Source organism: Heteronotia binoei, chromosome 14 (genome assembly GCF_032191835.1).
Source record: "Heteronotia binoei isolate CCM8104 ecotype False Entrance Well chromosome 14, APGP_CSIRO_Hbin_v1, whole genome shotgun sequence".
Lineage (NCBI taxonomy): Eukaryota > Metazoa > Chordata > Lepidosauria > Squamata > Gekkonidae > Heteronotia > Heteronotia binoei.
The window spans coordinates 3,103,542-3,128,106 of NC_083236.1; the positions used below are offsets into that span (position 1 = coordinate 3,103,542).

The window sequence follows — 24,565 nt, forward strand, 5'->3', positions numbered from 1 at the left end:
TCTGAAGGTCTGAGCTTTGAGCTGCAAGGTAAAAGGATTACAATTACAAGCACACAGGAACTGCGTAGGTTTTATAAAGAACATAAAGAATTTGCACCATGATGGATTACAAATTATTATCTTGGAATGTAAATGGACTAAATTCACCACAAAAAAAGAAAGGCAACGTTTCATTGGATTAAAAAGCAAAATTGTAATATAGTTTGTTTACAAGAAGTGCATAAACAAAAGGATTACAAATTTTTATGGAATAAAAAATAGTGCCAATCTACAAGAAGGGTGACTGTTCATCCCCCTCAAATTTTAGACCTATTAGCCTCCTCTCTATAATTGGCAAGTTGTATGCCAAGCACCTGTTAGCCAAACTTACTGCATGGATGTCACAACAACAAATCCTAGGGCCAGAACAAGTGGGTTTTCGCCATGGGAAAGCCACACTGGATCACTGTATTATCTTGTCCCATCTAGTAAATAAATATACTAGGAAGGCCAAGCTTAAGTTATATACTGCCTTCCTAGATCTTAAAGGGGCGTTTGATTCCATAGATAGAGACTTACTTTGGGACAAATTGAATAAAATGAATATTGACAAGCGATTACTTTTTCTTATCAGAAAATTGCATACCTCAACTACTTGCCAGGTTAAATGCTCTCTAGCCGGAAAGTTAACGGCAAAAATTCCATCTAATAAGGGAGTTAAGCAGGGCTGCATTCTAGCCCCCTCCTTATTTAACCTTTTCCTTAGTGATCTAGCACTGACGTTGTCTGGCACCGACGGTCATAGCCCTAAACTTGGTTCCACTCACGTGCCACTGTTACTGTATGCAGATGACGCTTTACTTATGTCCTGCACGCGAGTGGGTTTGAAGCATCTTTTTAGCCGCTGTCTTGAGTATTTTGAGTTTAATAAGCTCCAACTTAACTTTGAAAAAACCAAAATTCTTGTCTTCTCAAGAACTTGGAAATTATTCAAATGGGACTTTAATGGAAATAGAATAGAGCAGGTTAGACACTTTAAGTATCTAGGTATTCATTTCCAATACAATGCATCTTGGACTGTTCAGCGAAGGTCTGCAACTAATATGGCTAAGGCCAGTGCCCAGGCTCTCTGTCGTTTCTTCTACAATAAGGGCAATCAAATTTATGCCGACTGCTCTGAAAGTTTTTAAGGCCAAAACATGTGCGCAACTATTTTATGGTATGCCATTATGGATTGGTGCGTTTGATTATTCCTTGGAACGCATCCAAGCCAAATTTCTTCATAAAATTTTGGGAATGCCATGTTGTGTGCCTTGTGCAGCCCTATGCCTAGAATCGGGGCAGGTCCCACTTGAAACTAGGATATGGCTATTAACTGTTAAATATTGGTTGTGAATACACTATAACTTCGATCCTTCCAGTCTTATCTCTCAAATGCTCTCAGAATCTAGTTATTCTAATTGGCTAGTCTCCATCGAGAAAAAGATTAGCACTGTTGGTTTATCTTTAGAGTCATTATCCATGCTCTCACAAACAGAGGCATTTCATATGATTAAAGCCAGAATTCTGGATATTGAATTACAAAATCTCCACAGCGCCGCTAATAAAACTTGTTCTCCCGTGAGTCTAGGGTTTTCGTTTGATGTTGGCCATATGGCTTCCTATCTCTATTCTTTGCAAAGTCCTCAACAGCGTAGGGCCTTTTCATTGGCAAGATTTGATGTTATGCCATCAGCAGTTCTATATGGTAGATATCATAACATACCCTACCTGGCCAGACTATGTCCGTGTAAGTCTGGATCTGTTGAAACCATTTCACATATTCTCCTGTATTGTCTTTTTTATCTAAGTATTCATGGTCGATTTTTGGATCCTATTCTTTTAAATAAGATGGGTCTGGCTGATCCAGATTGTCAAGTCTGCTTTAACTCTGATCAAGCCTGCACTCAATCTTTGGTTGAGGAGAGAAGCATCCTGGGTAAAGCCATACTGTATGCCAATGCTGCTAGCTGGAACTCTCCTCAACCCCCTTCTTTTTTTTTGTTATGTAGCTGTGCTTTGAAATGGGAATATGTGAAAGAGATAATAGGGCCTTCTCAGACTGGGCATCGGGGGAGGTTGGAGCCGAGGAGACGCTCAAGGCCAAAACAGGTCTGAGAACGAAATTGTAACATCAATGTGTGAATGTGCCCTGCATAGTACCCCTCCCTCAAGAATCCCTTTGAAGTGTACCTTATATGATTGCATTCTACTGTATGATCTTTAGTCTTTCAATCTCCTTGTAGTCAAGAACTATGATATCAATAAACTAGCTACTTTGTTATCAACAAAGCCTCGTTATTGAATCTATCAATTTGACATTTTGAAAGACTCCCCTTCGAAGCTCAACCTTTCCGGCAACTTTAAAACCTGATGGCCGAAAAGATTCCGGACAAGGGAGAGCTTTCCAACGAAGAGGGGGAGACCAAGACACCGTGGCACATCCTTGACTCCAGGAGAACTGCAGTTTCCCCTCCCCAGTTCCAGTTGGTGATTACGCCCCGGCAGTACCAACCGTGGACCTCAACCACTACCATGGACGAGGCCCCGATCCGCTGAGAAGCCATCATGACCCACCACAGCCGGAGGGTACGCATGGCCGAAACGGAGGCCACCAACCCGGGCACCATCAAGCCGGCGGAAGTGGACAGCATCATCGTTGTCCAAGTACCAGAGGGCAAGAGCGAGGGGGCCGAGTGCATGGAAGCCGGTGGAGGGGATCCGAGGCTGAAAGACATGCACGATGAGGACTACCAGATGTTCCGTTCGATGGTGCGCCGGGAGGTCAACGGAGTGATGCGGGGCCTGAAGGACGAGATGCATACCCTAACGGCCCAACTAGGGAGAGTGCTGGGGGTGACCGGGTCCCGGAGACCACCACCGGTCCAACTGATGACCCGAGGCCGCCCGAGCCAACCGGCCCAGGCGACAGCCCCTGCAAGAGGTGCAGCTCCCACAATCCCTCAGGCCCCGCGCGATGCGAGGAGAGGGCGAGAGCTGGATGCCACCTTCGACGGGGATCCAGAGGAGGTGAACTACTTTGCCATCCAAGCCAACAGCTACATGTATTACTGGGGGAAATCCTTCCCCGACGAATTCAGTAGGGTGGACTACCTGGGCTTGAAGCTAAGGGGGGCAGCCAAGAGATGTTATGTGAGCCTGTGTGAGGCGATGAGCCCCGATCTGGACTATGTGCATACATTCCTGCAGGCTCTGCTGACCCAGTACGAAGACCCCCTTCAGGAGGCTCGCGCGCTCGCAGCCCTCCGCGATATGCAACAGGGGGCCCAATCCATCTGCGAGTACGCGGCCGAGTTCTGGGCGAATGCGGCCAAGGTCTGGGGCTGGAGCGAGTTGATGAAGATTGATCACTTCACCCGGGGGCTCAACGCTAGCATCCTGGATCGGGCGCTCACCCAAGCCAATCCAGACACCATGGTGGGTTGGATCCAGTTGGCAGGGGAGGTAGAGACCAACCTGAAGAGGGTGGCGATGCAGCGCCAACACCAGTCGGGCAAGAGCTAGTCAAAAGCCGCCCCGGGGAAAACTGAGACCCAGAAAGCCAAGAGGCCAGCGGCGGGGGTGCCGGTAGGGCCCCGCCGATGTTTCAGGTGCGGGGATCCGGGCCACCTCGCCTCCAATTGCCCCCAACCCCCAGCCGCTCAAGCACCCCAGGCGGCCCCCAAACCAGGCACCCCAAGACCCAAGAAGGCGACCGGCCACCCTAAGGATGCGGTGAAGAGCAGCGTGGTGGTGACCGAGGAGCTGCTGGACGAGGAGGTGTTGCTGTCTGTGGAACTGGCCGACCTCGCCTGGGCGGACGAGCCAGCGGGAAACGAGACCGGCCTGCTGTGAACAGTGCCAACCAGCAGGTCGAGCGGGAAGAGGCACCACTGACGGTGAGAGTAACGGGACGTTTATATTTTGTTACTGTGAAGTTGCTGAACCCCAAACTGAAAAGGTTCCTGCAAATACGGGCCCTAGTGGACTCGGGGTGCAACCGAGAGTTAATTTCCCCCAAAGTAGTGGAGGCACTGGGGCTCGAAAGCTCACAGCTACCGCACCCGATGCTGTTTGAGCAAATGGACGGGTCCATGATGTGCGGGGAACCGTGCACGCTAGCAATGCAGCCCTGTCCCATGGGGATCGAGGAACATTGGGACCATGAAATTTTTGTCATTGCCCTCTCATGCTCCTACCCTGTAGTGCTGGGGGTGGGCTGGCTGGAGAAACACGAGCCCAGCTTCCGGTGGAGGGCCCAAACCATCCAGTTCTTGGACCCTTTATGCAAAAGCCACCTATGGGACACGGCGTGGGGCCCGCGCACTCCCGTAGCCAAAGAGAGGGCGTGCGTTTCGGTGGAGGAGGCGCACCCCGTCCCAAGCGTCTACCGCGACCTAATGGGGGTGTTTAGTGAGTAGGAGGCTAATCAACTACCCCCCCATCGGAGCACAGATTGCGCCATAGAACTGATCCCGGGAGAGAACCTGCCAAAGGCCAAACTCTACCAGATGGGGTGGGCAGAGAAAAAGGAGTTGCGCAAGTTCTTAGACCAGAATCTGGACACACACGGGGCAGCTAGCCACGAACTCCGACACGTCCTTCCTTAGGGATGGCCACCAGAACTGCCTGTTGACTAGGTGCAGGGTTTTTATGTAACCAAAGTGCCCGGCTAGTTTGGAGGAGTGGCCAAGCTGCAGGATCTCCCTTCGCAGCCCCTCGGGGATGTAAAGCTTCTTCCCCTTATACCAGAGTCCGTCTTTCCCCTTCAGCACTCCCTCTGGCCGGATTCCCCCTTCCCTCTCCATTTCCACGGCGATTTGTTCGCGGCTAATCCCCTCCAGCTCCCTCCTCTTCTGCGATCAGGTTGTGACCATGGCCGCCACTTGGGAGGGTGGAATTAAAGAGTCCACCACCTCTTCCCTCTTGCTCTCGTGTTGCGGGAGCCGAGAAAGAGCATCGGCCAGAAAATTCCTGGTTCCTGCAGGTTGAAGTGTACCTTATATGCTTGCATCCTACTGTATGATCTTTAGTCTTTCATTCTCCTTGTAGTCGAGAACTATGATATCAATAAACTAGCTACTTTGTTATCAACAAAGCCTCGTTATTGAATCTACCGACTTGACACAGATAAGGTCCAGTTTCTTTTGAAAGATGTTACTCCTGACATAACTTTAAATACTGCCTTATTTCTGTACTGGGCCAAAAAGATTAGTCAAGACAAGGAACAGTCTTGTTGTCCCATTTAACTGTGATCTTATGTAAATGTACTCTAATCCTGATGTCCAGTATTTTAACCTATTTTCTGTTTTTCAACCCATTGTTCTTTTAACCTGTTTTTACATGCCATTAAAGGTTGATTGATTGATTTGAATAAACAACTGGGACTAGGATTTTATTCATTAGCTGAACAGAAAAAAAGGGGAGTGATTTTCTATATTAAACAAGAATTGGAGCCGAAATTAGTGTTTAAAGATAAAGATGGAAGATTTGTTGCGGTAGAAATAATATTAAATGCAAACCCCCTCGTTGTTATTGGGACTGTGTGCACCAAATGGTGCAAAGGATGCTTTTTAAAAAGACATTATACAACAATTTGATGCACTGATTTATGACCAAGTTTTGATAATGGGGACTTTAATGGAACAATTAAAAACACACTGGACAGGTCTGGTGGTAAAAAAAATAAGGAAGGAAAATTGCCAAAGTCTTTTTTTGTATTGATCAAACAAGAAAATTTGGAGGATATATGGAGGAAATTTAATCCTGAAGTGTGGGACTATACCTTTTTTTCAGCAAGACATAAAACTTTTTCTAGAATTGACATGGTGTGGGGCACTAAAGACTTAGGCCTTATAACAAAGAAAATAGAGATTTTACCTAAAATTGGGGCTGACCATAACCCAATAATGTGGATTACAAAATTGTCTAAAATGAGAAGATGGAGATTGAATGAAGATTTACTACAGAAAAAAAAAATAGTGACATCTCTAGAAAATGAAACTAAAGCTTTCTTCCAAATAAACGATAAAGAGGATATAGAATTTCAGATGGTCTGGGATGCTTATAAAGCAGTAATGAGAGGAATATTGATTACATTGAATAACAAAGATAAGAGGGCAAAAGAAAAACAGATGTTGGACATTCAAAACAAAATAAAGAAAAAAGAAGGGGAACTGAGAAAAAGGCCAGGGAAAAAGAAAATTATAAGGGAGATTACAATATTACAAATGCAAATGGGACATTTGTTAAATAAAGAACTGGAATGGAATCTGAAAAGATTGCAGCAGAAATCTTTCGAGGGAGCAAACAAACCTGGAAAATATTTGGCCTGGCAACTGAAGAAAAAGAGAGAAAGTAAAATTATTAACAAAATTGTGGTGGATGGAAGAGAGGTGGTAGAACAAGAAGGAATAAAAACAGAATTCTTTAAGTATTATGCCAAGTTATTTAAAGGTGTTAAAATAAGGAAAGGAAAGATGGATGAGTACTTACAAAAGATAAAAATAGCACCCTTAGCAGAAAATATGTGAAAAGTTTTGAACGATCCAATTGAAAAAAATAGAAATTGAAGCAGCAATTAATGCAATGGAAAATGGAAAAGCACCTGGGCCAGATGGATATACAGCTAAATTTTTTAAAACCCTCAAAGAGGAGTTAATCTCGAAACTTCAGAAATTGATGAATATGATAAGAACAAAAGGGAAAATACCAAATACGTGGAAGGAAGCTGTTATTTCGTTGATTCCAAAGGAAGATAGAGATGTTACAAACGTAAAAAAATTATAGACCAATTTCATTATTAAATAACGACTATAAAATATATACAAGAATCTTGGCAGAACGGTTTAAACAATATTTGATCAATTTTATAAAGGAAGATCAAGTGGGGTTTCTTCCCAAAAAGCAAATAAGAGACAATATCAGAACTGTTATAAATATTGTAGAATATTATGAAAGACATCCAGAAAAGGAAGTAGCATTATTCTTTGCGGATGCAGAGAAAGCATTTGACAATTTAAATTGGGATTTTATGTTTGCAGTAATGGAGAAAATGGAGCTGGGAGAAAGCTTTATAAGAATGATAAAAGCAATATATACTGAACAATGTGCAAGGCTATGTATAAATGCTGATCTTACAGAAGACATGATAATTAGTAAAGGTACAAGACAAGGTTGTCCACTTTCCCAACTGTTGTTTATAATGACTCTTGAAATATTACTGATGCAAATTCAAGAAGATAAAAAAATAGAAGGATTAAAAGTAAAAGGATTTACTTACAAATACAGCGCATTTGTCAAGTCGGCTGATTCAATAACGAGACCTTCTTGATAAAAAGTTTTTAGTTTATTGATATCATTGTTCTCGACTACTCAGAGAGATTGAAAGACTGAAAACCATACAGTAAAGTGTAATCATATAAGGTATACTTCAAAGGGATTCTTTAGGGAGGGGGTACTATGCAGGGCACATTCACACATTGTTGTTACAATTTCGTTCTCAGGCCTGTTGGCCTTGGGCGAGAAACCTCCCTCGGTGCCCAGCCTGAGAAGGCACCATAATCTCTTTCACATATTCCCATTTCAAAGCAAAACTACATAACAAAGGAAGGGAGGGGGGAAAGGAGAGCTCAAGCTAGCAGCATTGGTATACAGTGTGGCTTTTACCCAGAATGCTTCCCCCCGAACCAAAGATGGAATACAGACTTGAAGCAGACTTGACAATTTGCAGATGATATAATGTTTATAAATGAAAACCCCATACAAGTCACACCTTTGTTGTTAGCCAAAATACAAGAATATGGGGAGTTGGCGGGACTTTGTATTAATAAAGAAAAATCAAAACTTCTATGTAAAAATATGCAAATAAGCAACAAGAATTGCAGAGACTAATGGGCTGTGAAGTTACCTCCAAGGTAAAATATTTGGGTGTGGAGATAACAATGAAGAATACTGATTTGTTAAAAAATAATTATGAGAAGCTATGGCGTAAAATGGATGAAGATATGTTAAAGTGGAATAAACTTAATTTGTCACTGTTGGGTAGAATAGCCGCAATTAAAATAAATATTCCACCAAGAATAATGCATTTGTTTCAAACTATTCTGATTGTGAAAGAGAGTAAACAATTTAATAGATGGCAAAAAAAAATTTCAGAGTTTGTGTGGGTGGGGAAGAAACCAAGAATTAAAATGAAAATTTTAGCAGATGCAAAAGAGAGAGGCAGATTTCAATTACCAGACTTAAAATTATACCATGAAGCAGTTTGCTTAGAATGGATGAAAGAATGGATAATGTTGTTAAACAAAAAACTCCTAGTGTTGGAAGGTCATGGAAATAAATTTGGCTGGCACGCTTATATGTATTATGGGGGGGGAAAGATAGACGTCTTTTTCTCTCACCATTATGTAAGAAACAGCTTTCTAAATACATGGATGAAATATGAAAAAAATGGAGATGAGAGAAAACCATTACGGATAGTGCCAGCCGAAGTGATAAAAGTAACAGCTGAGACGGGTGAAGAAAAGTGGTTGTCATATAATCAACTATTAAAAATACAAAGTGGCAAAATAGAATTGAAAACTGCTGAAGAGCTGAATAATAAATGATTGGTTTCAAATGCAACAAATAAAGAGCTTGGTGGACAATGACATTAAAACTGAAGGAATAAGAAAAGAGCAAACAGAAATGGAAAAAGTTCTGCTTGGAGACAATGAAAAATTAATTTCAAAATTATATAAATTACTTTTAAAATGGTCTATGGAAGATGAAGTAGTGAAATCTCAAATGATTAAGTGGGCAATTAATGTAAATAAAGAAATACAGATGGAAACTTGGGAATATTTGTGGAAGAACTCTATGAAGCTTTCGATGTGTCATAGTATTAAAGAGAACTGTTTTAAAATCATGTATAGATGGTATATGACTCCTAAGAAATTGGCAAAGATGAATAATAAGATGCCAGACAGATGTTGGAAATGTAAAAAACATGAAGGTTCTTTCTACCATATGTGGTGGACTTGTGAAAGAGCAAAAAAGTATTGGCAGATGATTCAACAAGAAATTTCTAGGATCTTGGGATATGAATTTAAGAAAGTTGCAGAGACTTTTCTGTTGGGATTACAAATGGAAAAATTCCAAAAGAAAATAGAACTATAATTTGGTACTTGCTTTCAGCTGCTAGGACATTATATGTGCAGTTGTGGAAACAAGAAAAAATACCAGAGAAATGAGATTTGATTGTAAAAGTTATGACATGGAGTGAAATGGACAAATTAACAAGAATTTTAAGAGACTATGATTTAGAAGTTTTTAAGATGGAGTGGAAAAAGTACAGAAGATATGTAGAAAAAGAGTGGAAAATAAAAGGACATTGGACAGTTTTGATAATGATTAAGTCTTAGAAAAAAGAATATTAATTTTTGTTTTTATTAGTTAAGGGTACCTTTAAACATTAGTACTTTACGTAAATAACATGGCAGGGGTCAAGTAATGGGGGGAGGAGTGGGTAGAAAGTAATATATGGGATAGATAAAAGAAGTTATTAATGATGCAAGAAATATAATTTGTTACCATATGTTACCAAATAAAATTGTTTTAACTAAAAAAAGAAAAGTGTTTTCCTTGTTCACACAAACGCTGGGCTCCGTGCCAGTGGCTACCAGTCGGTTGATCTGGCAGGAACTTGAACACTATCTGCTGGGCTCCGGCAGGGGGCGCTGCACATTGTGAGCCAGAGAGGCCTCAAGACACAAAATGGCGTCGGAGGCCACAGGTAGGAGGCAGGTGGCGCGGCCTTTCCGGCTGGAGGGGAGCGGTGCGGCAGCCTGGTGGGGGTGGGGTCATTCCAGGCAGGCGACGTGCTCTCCTTCTCAGGCTGGCGCTTCTACATGGCTGGGGCTGTTTAGGGGCTGCTGGCTCTGAGGTGTGGAGGGAAATCTGAGGGAGAAAAAGGAACTGAAGCCCGCTGCATTTTCCTCTTCCAGCCGAGCCTGGTGGCTCCCTCAGATCTCCCTCAGAAATGCTTCCTGAGGGAAGGATGACCTCCACTTCCACTGCTCTCATTTGCACCCAAGTGGTGTTTAAGTAATCTCTTAAGGAAAGAGGCAGCAAGAGGTATCAGCCCAAGAGGATTTCTTATCAGCCACTAACAAGTGGTTTCTTTCTCTCCCCTTAAACATCAGGCCTGGCTTTCTTACTCTATGAAAGATGGCTGTAAAGATACACGTTCCTGGAACACGACTGTCCTCACTGGATTCCTTTCCCCTTGGACTAGTTGCAAAAAGTAGTTTGCCTTTAAAAAAAAAAGTGCACAGACTTCATTCGAACAACCCCAATACAAATCTGAAGGGAACTTTTGTTTTGGATGGTGATAAATGTGCTTTAGAAAGCTTAATTCCTTCACAACCTATCTCAGGATTACAGCTATTCAGTTAGATTGTTTTGAAAATGCATTTTGAAAAATTGTTTTTATTTTTAAATTGCGGCTTGATCATTGGCATAATTACTTGAAAGTAAGTCCACATAAGTCAGTAAAATGTACTCCCAAGGAAGCTGGGAAGTGCAGCCTGAAGTCTGTTTGCCCCAGTGCTTCCTTTTCCTCTTTCAAAGTCAGTTGTGAACAGAACTCCCACTTAAAGTCGAAACTAAACAGATATAACTTGTAGAGCAAAAGGGCTTATCTAGAAATTGTCCTCAGAGTGTGAAATTGAAATGTGTCTTTTTCTTTCCCAAGGTGAGCTTTGAAAAATTGCTTCTGCAGGTTTGCAAGATAGCACAGTTTGAAAAGTTAGCTTTTACTTACTTACATCATTCGAACTTGATTAAAAAGAGTCAGTCAACACAATTGATGGATGGGCCCTTAAAAATCAATGTGATTAGGGTTGTAGAACCCATAAGAAGTCTGAAAACAACTGAAACAATTCTTAAGTATTAACACAACACATTAAATGATGCAAAAAATCACATAGTAGGATACTGTTTTCAGCAGTATACACATTAGTAGAAGCCACAGCCCCTAATAATTTATTCAGGTAACTTTTGTGAATCATTTACTGCAGTGGAACTCTATTGCCTGAGTCAAAAAGCCCTCTTGAATAATTCAGCTTTGCATAGTTTGGCAAAAGCCAAGAGAGTGGGCACCTTCCTGACCTCAGACAGGCCATTTCACAAAGTGGGGGCCACAACAGAGAAGGCCTGTGTACAGGCAGTTGTTGATTTTGCCCATTTGCAGGTTGGCACCTGTTCAGATGATCAACACTTTTGTGGTGGAGCATAGGGGAAAACGCATCCCCACACACACTGTCTATCCCAGGGGTCCCCAACCCCCAGTCCACGGACCGGTACTGGTCCATGGCCTGTTAGCAACTAGGCCATACATCAGAGCGAGGCAGAGGCACTGCCCCTTTCACCCACCCAGGACCTGGGTGGACAAAAGAGGCAGAGCGGCCCTGCAGGACATATTACAGTTCTGCAGGGCATGCAAGGCAGAGATGTTCTAACAGGCATTGGTTGAGGACAGTGACGGTTCCATCTTGGCACTCCCATTTCACCACTCCCACCGATTCCCCACAGGATCTTAGCACTGTTAGGATGTTACGATTTTAGCACCATCTGTAGTCAACAAAGACAAGTAATGAATTAGGTTAGGCCTGGAGATCTCCCAGAATTATAACTATAACTGATCTGCAGATGACAGAGATCAGTTCCCCTGGAGAAAATGGCTGCTTTGGAAGGTGGATTCTATGACATTATAAGAAGAAGAGTTAGTTGGGTTTTATACCTCGCAGTTCTCTATCCAAAGGAGTCTCAAAGCAACTTATGATCACCTTCCCTTCCTCTCCCCACAACAGGCACTGTATGAGGTACATGGAGCTGAGAGAGTTCTGAGAGAACAGTGACTGGCCCAAGGTCACCCAGTAGGCATCATGTGAAGGAGGAATGGGGAATCAAACCCAGCTCTCCAAATGAGAGTCTGACATTCTTAACCACTAAACCACACCAGCCGAGGTCCCTTCTCTCTTGAAACCCCCCCCCCAGGCTCCCCCCCCCCCAATCTCTAGGTTTTCCCCAGCCCAGAGTTGACAATTGTATTAGGGGCACGACTGGCCCAACAATAGAGGTGCACTAGGGAGTCCCCTGGAGGACTAGCCTTTAAGAAATGCCAAACTGAAGTGATTTTTTCCCTGTGCTGTTAATGTGCGATCTCTTATAAACAAAAGTATCAAATGCTATGTTTTTGATTTTCCTCTAGAATAAATGTAGAAGGGAATGTGCCAGTCATAGTTCACTGAGGGCATTAAAAATTCTGTCCCTGGGCTTGACTGTGAATACTTTATTTGGAATGGTTTTATTTTTTGTTCAAGTGTTGAATCAGACAAATGAATTCATTAATGTTAATAGTTATCTCTAAATATGCCTTCTGAGCTCATAAAACAGCAGTGTGGACAAAAGATCTTCTTCGCGGTCTCTGTGCAGTTCCACATATGGGTACTGCGCCTGTGCTGAACTCCATTTGGAATCCACAGCCTTTCTGGGAAGCTTTCTCCTCCTTTCTGGGGAACAGGCATCAACTAAACATGCCTTGAGCTGAGGAGAAAGCTGTTACTTGCTTGGTTCCTTCTTTACCGCTGTGCCAGTCATACCTTCTCCTCTGTTCTCCTCAGGGTGGGTACACCAAAGGGTTTATTTTACTACCACCCACTCCTCACTTTGTGACCACACCACCTTCAACCTTCCTCATGGACGAAGTTGCCAGTCTCTTTGTCAAGGGAGCGGTGCAGCATGTCCCCAACTCTCTTCGCTGACAGGGGTATTACTCCAAGTACTTCATGGTCCCCAAAAGAGATGGAGGGAGATGCCCAGTCCTGGACCTGAGAAGACCCAACATGTTTATCTGGAAGTCAAAGTTCAGAATGGTGACCTTGCAGTCAGTCCTTCCACTTATTTCCCCTCAAATGTGGCTGGCATTCATAGACCTCAAGGATGCATAGTTTCACTTCACCATCAGGCCTCAACATCACCATCTTCACTTTGGTGTGGGTTCTCTTAACCATCAGTACTGGGTTCTTCCCGTCAGTCTTTCGACAGCCCCAATGGTATTCATGACATGCATGGCTATGGTAGCAACTGCTCTGCATCTCCAAGGTGTGTCAGTGTTTCCCTACATCCACAATTGGTTCCTACTGGCACCCTCCCCTCAACAGTTTGCCAAAGATGTTCACATCACGCTGACCTTACTTCAGAGGCTTGGTCTCTGTGTAAACCACAAAAAGTCTATGCTTCAACCCACACAGCTACTGCAGTTCATTGGGGCTCAGATAAACACTGTGTGTAGGCCTTCCTGCCTCTCAACAGAGCAGCTGTTCTTCAAGTTTCTGTTCAGGTGTTCCCTGTATCGCCCTCTCAGACTGCCCACTCTATTCACAGCTTTTAGGCCTCATGGCCTTGACAACCCTCGTCGTTCCCATGGCTAGGTTGTGGATGTGACACCTCCAGCTGTGATTCAGTCACCACTTCAATCCACTGTCAGACCCTCAGTCAATGGTGCTGATACTTGCACACAACGTGACCACTTCACTCTGTTGGTGGACTGTGTTGGACAATCTATAGCCAGGTTTGCCTTCCAGACCTCCTGAGACTCAAGTTTCACTCTTGCTTTGGGGATGGAGAGCCCATTGTGAGGAGTTTCATGTCTCCTGCTGAACAGCTGGGAGTTTACAGAGCCATGATGTCTTTCTGTCCTTTGGTTCAGAACAAAGTAGTACAGGTTGTCACAGACACTGTGGGCAGCGTATACTATGTAAACAAGCAAGGGGCTACAACTTTTGTCAAACTGTGCGCTTTGGGAGTTTGGTGCCCCCCCCCCCACATTTTCCTCACTGTGATACATGTCTCTGGCATACAAAACACTCAAACCGACTCCCTCAGACACACCAGTCAAGTCAAATGGAGCCCAAGTGGTCCCTGAACATTTTTGCTGCATTTGGACATCTGACTGTGGGTGCCTTTGTCTCTTAGGACAATTCAAAATGCGCAGTCTTTTATTCCTGGGGCCACCAACGGGGATTGCTCAAGGGGATGCCTTCCTTCACCACTGATCGGGAACCCTCTTCTACATATTCCCTCCCTACTCTTTGATTCCTCAGGTGCTGCAGAAGATTATCCATGACAAAACAGCTTGTATCCTGATTGCCCCATGGTGACTGCAGCAACCATGGCTCCCACTACTGCCGGTACCTCAGGCTTCCCCAAGATCCGGCTCTGTTGTCCCAGCAGAATGGCAGCATCCTCCACCATGACCCATCCTCCTTCAGCCTGACTGCTTGGAGGATCTCACACTGACCTTTCTACCTGAGATATCTCACATTCTTCTCAATGCTAGAAGGTCTTCCACTCATTGAATGTATGAAATGAAATGGAGACACTTTACTGCCTATGCTACAGCCCATGGCCGTAAGACTTGCAAGTACCTATTGGCATGGAAGGCGGTCATCAGAGCCACGTACAATGCCTCCTTCGGCTCTGCAGTCCATTTTCCAGAGATGTTCCCCTGGTCAGCCTGTGAAGTATGTTACCTTATGTCTAATGATATTTTCTCCCTTTTGGGTCTTGTAGAGCTGCCCACCATTTGAGTTCATTCTAGTTCACTAGTTCCCCATATGTGGAACTGTACAGAAACCATGAAGAAGATAATCAGGTTGCTTACCTGTAATTGATGATCTTGGAGTGGTCGCCTGTGCAGTCACATGTACCCACCCAACCTTCCCCATTGCTGGCATCTCTCTGCCACTTATCTTTAGTCGATGAGGCTTACTGGTGACAGTTGTAAGGAAATGAATGGGTAATGGCTTTTTCCTCAGCTGCAGGCATGCTCAGTTGAAGCCTGCTCTCCAGAGTAGAGGAGAAAGGCTGCCCAAAAGGCTGGGGATTAGCTTTGAAGCTTCCGAATGGAGTCCAGTGCAGGTGCAGCACCCAGATATGTTACTGTGCAGATGGCCGCTCACAGCTCATCAGTTACAGGTAAGCAACTTATTTTTCCTTCAGACAGATTTTAAAAACTGGAACTGTCAATAGCATATTTTTTGTGTTGGTCCATGATGGAACTGAACTTAGATATTTTATTTTTTAGAATAATGTTTTATCTAATTCTGTTCTTAACTAGGTTGGAATTCTGAACGCACATCTTTAAAACCTTTTACTTATCCAGTGCCTGAGACAAGATTTATTCATGCAGGACTGAATGTGTATAAATTCAAGATCAAATATGGCAACACTGTTAGGTATGTATGACCAACCAATCTGAAAAATCTTCACTATAGATGCTATATAGGAAACAGGAAATAGAAGTAAAAGATCTGTTATTGGATGGTCACCCAAGTACCACCCCACAAAATTTGGCCTCAGGTTTGGAGGCTGTGGTTGGGTGGTTGAAACAGAGCAGGTTTCAAGGTGAATCCAACTAAGACAGAAGTTCTGTGGCAGGGGACCCCTTCAGAATTGAGACATAGGTTGCTTTCTCTCGACAGGGCATCACTGACACCAGAGTAGGCCATCAAGAGTTTGGGAGTGATCTTGGATGCCTCCCTGAATATGGAGGCCCAAGTCATGCATATTGCTAGGCTTGTGTTTTTCCATCTGCACCAGGCTTGGCAATTGGCCCCTTTCCTGTCGCACCCTGACTTAGCGACAGGAAATCCATGCAATGGTCACCCCCAAGCTAGAGTACTCTAACTTGCTGTGTGCTTGCCTGCCCTTGAGACTGACCAAGAAGCTCTAGCTGACCAGAATGCAGCATTGTTATTACTATTGTAAAGTGTACCTTCTGCAACAGTAGTATGCAATCTTGTTTGTTTTTTGTATTGGAAGACTCCAATAAAATGTTAATTACCAGAATGCAGTGTTGTGAGTCCTGATGGAAACATCACAGATAGCACACAGAGATCCAGTGCTGTGCCAGCTGCACTGTCTTCCAGTGGAGTACTCAGTCAAGTTAAAGGTTGTGGTATTGACCTTCAAGACCTTGAGCAGTCAGGGACTGATGTATCTGGGGGACTGTCTTTTCCATTATGTCCCTGGGATAGTGTTATGCTCTTCAGATAGCAACTTGCTGGTGGTCCCCAGCCCCAAAGACATCCCTCTGTCCTCAACCAGGGTCAAGGCCTTTTTGGTCCTGGAAGCAACCTGGTGGGACTCTAGGCTTGCCAATCCCCAGGTCCCAGTGTGGGTTCTTCCACGTTCCCAGGCTCCTTCCTGCCCCCAGTCAGCTGGCTCCTTCCTGCCCCCAGAGGACCATGTGCCTTTCCACCTTCAGAGGCTTCAGTCTCCAATTGAAAGGCTTCCTCTTGGGACAGTGTGTCTGTGCTACTTTGAAGAAGTTGGCAGCAACTCGTGAGTAGAGAGGCCAATCCCTCGCTTCAGAGTCGCCAGAAAGGGGGGGAGGAAACGTCTGCTGAGCACTTCATTATTCCCTATGTGGAGATCGATTCTCATAGGGTATAATGGAGAATTGATCTGGAGGTTTCGGGGGCTCCGGAGGAGCTGTTTTTTGAGGCAGAGGTACCAAATTTTCAGTATAGTATCTAGTGCCTCTCTCCAAAGTACCCCCCAAGTGTCAAGATCGACTAATAACGACTTAAGACTGGGGGATCATGGCCTAAGCAATAGGCCCTGTTAAAATCTTAATGGATCCACTGCTACTAATGTTCTACCTTAGTTGCTCCCCTTCCCCCCTTTTCTTATTTTGATTTGTAACTGGGGTGAAGGAACTAGCCGGCACCTTCTCAGGGCCTGAGGTGGGAGGAAGCCTTGCATAACAATTCAAGAGCATTTGCTAGCTATCGTCTGAGGAAGTATCTAGTAGCTGCGTGTGAATGTTTCCTCCTGTAACCCCCCCCCCCCGATAGGAATGTTTTGAAGTGTACCTTAAAACCCATGTATCACTGTATTGGTTTCATTCTTAGCAAGCTAGAAGCTTGCGCCAGAGTACCGGTTATCAATAAATGGGAACTTAGTATCAACTTTTACTCATTCTTGAATCCCTCGACTTGACACCAAGTTCCAAAATGATTGGACCAGGGGGTCCCATTCTATGAGCCCCAAAAGAAGGTGCCCCTATCCTTCATTATTTCCTATGGAAGGAAGACATTTAAAAAGGTGTGCTGTCCCTTTAAATGTGATGGCCAGAACTCTCTTGGAGTTCAATTATGCTTGTCACACCCTTGTTCCTGGCTCCGCCCCCAATGTGTCCTGGCTCCACCCCCAAAGTCCCCAGATATTTCTTGAATTGGACTTGGCAACCCTCTGGGACTCTGTGCTGAATACCATCAGGGCCCTGTGGGGTCTTATGCAATTCTGCCCGGCTGTTTCCACCTTGGCTGGCACCCTCTTCTGCTCTTTATGTTCACCTGAGCCCTCTTTCCCCCATCTGTGAAGTGCCTGCAGGCTGCAATTAGAAATAACTAGAACTCGCCATCCGACTCTTCTACATTTTGTGCTATTAGTGTTGTTTAATTGTTTTATCTTATGTCTGATGTTATTATTATTACTGTCCATTGCTCAGAGCCCTGCAATAGCAGGGACTGGGCAATCCATAGGTCTAATAAAATAAACAAATAAATAAGGAATTCATGATGATGTCTAAGAACTTGGATCTAGAGCTACCAAACTCAGACAATGTATTTTATGGGGCAAATATTTAAGTTTGCCGTCCTAGAACTAGGGTAGCTATAATGGCTAAAAGACTAAGCCATGAGCCTCCAACTTTACTTACTTCCTTTATCCCCAGTGGGGACTCAAAGCGGCTCCTCCACTTAATCCTTACAGCAACAGCAACCCTGTGTGGAAAGCTAGGCTGAGAGAGGGTGTCCCAGGTCACCCAGAAAACTTCCTTGGCACAGTAAAGATTAAAACCCATGTCAACCAGATCCTGGTCCAACACACTAGCCAGTGCACCATGCTGGCTCCGGTTCAAATTTCATCTTTGCCATGAACAAATTTTTACATTTATTTATTCGTGTTATTTCTAGACACTTTTGCATGCAGTTTAAACCATTTTTACTGGTTATGTCCAGGGTGTTTGGAAGATACTATGCACTCTGTCAGTGAAATGTTCCTGGGGCCATGCTTCCTGGGTTTAAATCCTTTTGTTTGGAGAAGTAGGAGCTCATTAACAGCACCCTGTGGCACACAAATGATGGGATTTGCTTTCTGGGGAGACTTGTCTGTTCTCCTCTGTCATGATCTGAGACTTACTGCGGCCTAGGAGTTGATGCAGAGATCTACATCTCCCAGGATTCCTTCTGTCCCTTTCATTGGATGGCAGAGTTTTGGAGGGGGTGGGACCTGTAGGGTTGCCACGTCCTCCGGAGCCTCCAGTGGGAGACTGTTTTTGTGTGTGCAGAGCGCGTGCAGCGCAATGACATCACTCGCAAGTACAATAGGTACCACAGAGTTTTCCCTCCCAAATTGCTTACACTAACCTTTACTGTTTCATAGTTCACTGTTGCACTAAATGTTTTACTACCCACTTGTTCATCTAGAGCACTTACATTAAACTTCTTGTTATTAAACTGCCTGGCTCCTCACATCTCTTTGGCAGGGCCAGATCTAGGGGGGGACAGAGGGGGGTGCTTGCCCCGGGTGCCAACAGAGGGGGGGGCGCCAAATTGGGTATGGAGTCCATTGTATTCTATGGGACCATAAGACAGAATGGCCCAAAAGGGGGCGTAATTTTTTAATTTTGCCCCCCCTCAAAAAACATGTAGATCCGGACTTCCAGGGTTGGATCATGGAGCTGCTTCTCACAAAGGGAGCGGACCAGAGCCTTTGTTCTGGGCAGAGAAGGCGAACGCAACGCCTGCTGCCTACTTTTCTCAGTGCGGGGAAAAGGCTAAGACATGCATGGGAGAATTCTGAGGGGATTTACTTTGGCTGACGAAGAGTCCCAGTGGGGTTCTTTTTAGGCTTTGAAGAATCCCCATCAAAGAATCGCATTCCAGCGTCTACAAAGGGTCTCTATGGTCATTAAATTGACTTAAACTCATCAAGATTCAAGCCTTCTTTGGACTATTTTAATTTCTAAATAATCATTTTTTGAGAGAACGGTGTTGAGGAGGTTAAATTTGGCTGCAAGGTAAGGAGATCTTTATCTTTCGCTCCGGGACTAAAATCAACTTTATATGAAATAAAGATTGAAATTTGGACTTAGTTATAAAATTCTAAAGCTATAAACAAGAGAAGGGGGTAATTTTGAGACTTTTTGGAGATTTAGAAGCAAAGTTAAAGGCTGAAAAACAACTTATGTTTGGAATACTTTCGGTTTCTGTAAAAAAAAACCCCATCGTCACTGAGTTGCTGAGCTGGAAGACTTCACAGGAAGTGACGCAGAAATTGTAATGTGAGATCTTTCAACCATTGAGAACGGGACTTCGTGGCAAGAAAAGCAGGAAGAGGCCATTGGAAGAAGGGAATCTAAAGACCCCCTGGCCTTCTCTCAGACTGGAAAATCATAGAAAAATTGTGGCGGCCATTAAAGGAAGGTTGAAATAATTTTAAAAATTGAAAGAAAAAAAACGGGACTTTAAAAGTTATTGGAGCCAGCAGATATCATCACTTCAGAGTGAAATATATTGGAACATATAGGTGGTGTCAATTTGGGTGGCCTCTTGGAGGAGAAGAGAATTTTAAACAGATTAGAAAAATCATGGGTGCCATTTTGTCTTTTTTAAAGACTTAAAAAATCAATATCTTGGTCTAGGAAGCCCTGAGAATGGCGATTTTGGGAGCATTGGAAAAGGCATCTCCCAAACTTTAAGATCCAGTGGGTTTTTTTAATTTGGAGAGGTCAACCCGAAAGCTTATTTTGGCAGTGAAGGGAGAGGAATGTCTGAGCAGAGGCTGCCAAAACAGACATGCGCAGGGACCGCTTCACTTGAGGAGGGGAAAATGCCTAAAATACAAGAACAATTAGATGCCATGTAGGCAAGACTGATTAAAGTGATGAAGGAGTTAATAACAGAGAATAAAAAGCAAGTAGTCAAAGAACTAGAGGTGGTGAAGTCAGAAATAAAAAAAGAAATTGAAGATCTCAGAAAGGACTCACAAACAATGTTAAATAAAATACATGTGGTTGAAAATAAGATCAAGATTCCATGATTAATAAATTGCAGGAGAAAGCAGCTCTGCAAGATTGTAAGTTAATGGAAAACCAGATTCGTTTGAGAGGAGTATCAAGATGAAGATGAAGGATCTGATTTAAGGACATATAATAATAATAATAATAATAATAATAATAATAATAATAATAATAATAATAATAATAATAATAATAATAATAATAAAGTTTTATTTATATCCCGCCCTCCCCGCCGAGGCAGGCTCAGGGCGGCTAACAAGACATGGTGTGTACCATGATTATAATACAATTCATGATAAAATACAGTTAATAAATACAGTTAAAAACAGTTACATAAAATTTAAAACCACAATAAATTAAGGGTGCTACATTTCAGTGAGATATATATCCAGATGGCTGGATGTCACTTTCAGGGTTCCTTATAGGCTTGTTGAAAGAGGGTAGTTTTGCAAGCCCTGCGGAACTGGTTAAAGTCCCGCACGGCTCGCACTTCCTCCGGTAGCTGATTCCACCAGTGGGGAGCCATTATTGAGAAGGCCTGCTCCCTCGTTACTTTCAGTTTGGCCTCCTTTGGTCCAGGGATTTTTAGGAGACTTTGGGAGCTGGATCTCAGTGCTCTCTGGGGAACATATGGAGAGAGGTAGGAAGGTCCTCGGCCATATAGGGCTTTAAAGGTAATAACCAGCACCTTGTAGCGAACTCGGAATACAATTGGAAGCCAGTGCAGCTCCCTCAGCCCAGGCCGCATGTGTTCCCACCAAGGTAGTCCCACTAGTAGCCTGGCCGCCGCATTCTGCACTAGCTGCAGTTTCCGAGTTTGGCACAGGGGCAGCCCCATGTAGAGGGCATTACAGTAGTCTAATCTCGAGGTGACCGTTGCATGGATCACTGTTGCTAGGTCGCTACGTTCCAGGAAGGGGGCCAGCTGCCTCGCCCTTTTAAGATGGAGAAGGCGGATTTAGCAGTGGCTGCTATCTGTGCCTACGTTGTCAGGGAGGGCTCCAGTAGCACTCCCAGGCTCTTGACCGTGCACACTGGTATCAGTGACGCACCGTCAAAGACCGGTAGGGAGATCTCCCCTTCTAGCTCGCCGCGACCCACGCAAAGGACCTCTGTCTTTACTGGGTTCAGTTTCAGCCCACTCAGCTTAATCCAGCCCGCCACGGCTTGCAACGCCCGGTCCAAATCTATAGGGGTGTTGGCGGTCCGGCCGCCCATCAATAGTTAGATAGAGCTGAGTGTCATCAGCGTACTGATGGCAACCCAGCCCATGTCTCCGGGCAATCTGGGCAAGGGGGCGCATAAAGATATTAAACAACATCGGGGAGAGAACTGCCCCTTGAGGCACCCCACAGTTAAGTAGGTGTCTCTGGGACATCTCTCCTCCAACCGCCACCCTTTGTCCCCGGCCTTCAAGGAAGGAGGAAAGCCACTGTAAGGCTAGCCCCCGAATTCCTGCATTGGCAAGGCAGCGGGTCAGCAGCCGATGATCGACCATATCAAACGCAGCCGATAGGTCTAGCAGCAGCAATACCGCCTGTGGAGAAACGCCATCTTAGAGTGTTGGTGCTTCATTGGCAGGGATCAGTAAACTCCTCAGCAGGCTTTGTAGCCTCCCTCCAAACACCCCCCTCCCTTCCAGAGCCAAACCAACAACTCTAGGGGGAAAGTCTCCTAGAGAGGCAGGAAGTGCTTTTGTTCTTTGCATGTGAGTTAAGCAGGAAGAGTTTTTGAGTTCTCAGCTGCAGCTCGAAGGAAGAGGTTGCCAGTGGGAGAGCTCCTGCCTGTGCATGCGGCCTATTCAAAAGAGAATGAGGCCTCCAGGCAGTAAGACAAAGTAAGTCATCCAAAAGGGCAGGGCATGTTTAGATCAGGGCCAGCAGGATGCGTTTATAATCAACTTTTCTTTGTTATACTGTTTGCTGTGCGGGTGCTGTGCTAACTTTTTAAATGCAACTGTTTTTGTTTTGTTTTTCTTTCCCTATCTTTTTCTCTTGTAAATAAATAGTTTTTCTGTTTTAAATGCTGGCAGTCAATCTCTGTACCACATAGCCGCCCTGAGACACTTAGGTGAGAAGGGCGGGGTATAAATCTTAATATAAATAAATAAATAAATATAGATCCCCAAACCGCTTTAGACCACGCTGTGTTGAGAAGGGGGCCCCGGGGAAGGGGGAAGGCATGCAGTTGGATAAGGTGCCAATCCTCCAGGGGTGCCCCAAAGAAGTGCTGAGGTCTCTGTGAAACCCAAGTGCAGGGTGGCAGAGGACCTTGAGGCCTGGCCTCATAGCTGGAGAGGGGGATTGGGAGTCCTGTTCCTCTCAATCTGAACCCCTAGACTGAGCAGGTGGTGGCAGCGAGCCCAAGGGGCAGGAAGAGAAATAGCTCTCTCCAGGAGTTGGCGACTCAATAGGGAGCAGACGGGACCGGGTCTGAAGGCAGAATCGGGCCGGTTCCGTCACACCGCCGAGCCGCCTCGATCCAGATGTCGCCAGAGGTCATCCATGAGGGTGACCAACACCATCTCCACCCCGTGGCCTGGGCAGAAGCTGGACCGGTATGGATCCAAGGTGGAAGCGTCATCCAAGAAGCCCTGTAACTGCAACGCCACAGCCCTCTCAATAATTTTGCCCAAAAAGGGCAAGTTTGAGACCGGCTGATAATGAGCCAATTTGGCCGGATCTGATGTAACCTTTTTCAGGAGGGGGCAGACCACTGTCTCCTTCAGGGGCGTTGGAAAGAAGCCCTCCGAAAGAGATCTATTTATGATGTCCCGTATAGGACATCTCAACTCCTCCCAGCAGGCCTTAATTAACCAGGAGGGGCATGGGTCCAGATCACACGTAGTTGGGCGTGCAGTGACAAGGATTCTGTCAACTTCCTCCAAGCTGAGTGGGTCGAAGCAGTCCAGGATCAAATTAGAAGACACGCACGTAGCCTCGAGTTCACTCACTTTATCCAATATGGTAGGGCAGTCATGGTGGAGTGATTGGACCTTGTCTGCAAAAAATTTCGCAAAAGCCTCACAGCCTATTTCCAATTCCTTAACATTTGGCTTGCCTTGTGGCAATGTAGTAAAATTCCGAATTATCTTAAATAATTGTGCCGGGCGCGAATTTGCAGACGCAACCTTGGCCGCAAAGTATGTTTTCTTTGGGGCCTTGATTGCCATCTCATAGGACCTCATAAACTCCCTATAAGATGTTCTAGTCACTTCGTCACGGGTGCGTCGCCATTGCCTCTCTAGCTGTCTGCGACCTTGTTTCAACTGGCGCAACTCCGGGGTATACCACAGAGCCAGCCTACTCCGAGGCCGTAGAGGATGTCGAGGTGCAATCTCGTCAATGGCCCTAGATTTGCCGGCTATTCCAGGTCTCGACCAGGCCATTGAGGGAATTGCCAGAGGGCCAGGGATCCCGCAGGGCCATTTGGAACCGTTCTGGGTCCATCTGGCTCCGCGGGCAAGCCATAATAGGCTCATCGCCTAAACAGGTTTGGGGTGGCATATCTATACGAGCCCTAAGGGCGAGGTGGTCCGACCATGGCACCACTTCGGTGGTTATATCGTCCACCATAACCCCGGCCGCAAAGATCAGATCTAACATGTGTCCAGCCTGGTGAGTGGGGGCTGTAACAAATTGAGAGTCCTAGTGTCACCATGGACTGCTCCGGCAGGGAGGGCGGGATATAAATAAAATTACCTACCTACCTACCTCTGTCGCCTGACTAGAGGCTGGGTCATCAGCATGGACGTTGAAGTCACCCAGGATCACCAGCCTTGGGTGCTCCAGCGCCCAGCCTGTCACCACCTCGAGTAGGGACGGTAAGGCGCTGGCTGGTGCGTTAGGCGTACGGTATACCAGCCAGATCGCCAATCCCTCTCCAGCCTCCAACGCCAGGCCGGCACATTCAATGCCCTCGATCTTTGGAGCCGGGAGCACCCTAAAGGAGTAAGCCTCACATATAAATAACGCCACTCCTCCCCCCCCGCCCGCTAGTCCGTGATTGGTGAAAGACCGAGTAACCTGGTGGAGCTGTTTGTGAGACGGCTATTGTATCTCCCTCTCGAACCCAGGTTTTGGTCACGCATGCCAGGTCCATGTCCTGTTCAATTAAAAACTCTTGAAGGACAGAAGTCTTATTATTAATGGACCTGACATTGCATAACACCAATGACGGGGGCGGGTTGTCCATCCTGGTCCTACTCCCTGTCATCATTGGGATGGGACACAGATTGGAGGGTGAGCGAGCGCTGACTTGTCTCGGTCTCCCTCCCTTATATTGTCTGTTCCCACCGCCATACCTACCCTCCCCAGGAGAACTGGAATCCCTGGACCAACCATTCCCCACTGGTGGTTGCCGATGTCTTAGCCAACACTGATGCACAATAGTCACTAACACTCTTTAGTCCAT

The 24,565-nt window shown here is 45.1% G+C and overlaps 1 protein-coding gene across 1 annotated transcript in view; it reads left to right on the forward strand.

Annotated features, from left to right (window-relative positions):
• Positions 1–15,185: 15,185 nt before the first annotated feature.
• Positions 15,186–24,565, forward strand: part of LOC132582788 (uncharacterized) — a 43,930-nt gene continuing 34,550 nt past the window's right edge. Inside the window, exon 1 of the mRNA XM_060254505.1 lies at positions 15,186–15,299. The gene's annotated coding sequence lies outside the window, so the exon portion shown is untranslated. The remainder of the gene's footprint in view (positions 15,300–24,565) is intronic.